Source organism: Austrofundulus limnaeus, unplaced genomic scaffold (genome assembly GCF_001266775.1).
Source record: "Austrofundulus limnaeus strain Quisiro unplaced genomic scaffold, Austrofundulus_limnaeus-1.0 Scaffold568, whole genome shotgun sequence".
In the NCBI taxonomy this organism is placed as follows: Eukaryota; Metazoa; Chordata; class Actinopteri; order Cyprinodontiformes; family Rivulidae; genus Austrofundulus; species Austrofundulus limnaeus.
The window spans coordinates 251,721-252,233 of NW_013952970.1; positions in this window are offsets into that span (position 1 = coordinate 251,721).

Genomic DNA, 513 nt, shown 5'->3' on the forward strand with positions numbered 1-513 from the left:
TAATCAAGCGCCTCTAGTGTTTAGACATGGAACTGCATCCAGCGTCTCTAGTGTTTAGACATGGAACTGCATCCAGCGCCTCTAGTGTTTAGACATGGAACTGCATCCAGCGGAACCTGGCAGAAATATCATTTATCTGCACAGGATACCTCTCCCACCCAACAAGATATAAAACCTAAAAAAGAGTTATGTTCAAAAACTTTACAACATTAAGTTCCCTCAAATCAAACTGAATAAATTTTTAAAAAATGTGTCAATGTTTCATTAAAAAGTGTTAAACGTATTCTGCTCAGTCTGTACATACAGCCTATGGTGTTCCATTTGTGTCAAAAAAGTAGAAGTAATATGTGCAGATGTTGTTCTTTGTGCAGATGTTGTTGGTCTTTGTGCAGATGTTGGTTGTTGTGCAGATGTTTGTCTTTGTGCAGATGTTTGTCTTTGTGCAGATGTTGTTGGTCTTTGTGCAGATGTTGGTCTTTGTGCAGATGTTGTTGGTCTTTGTGCAGATGTTGT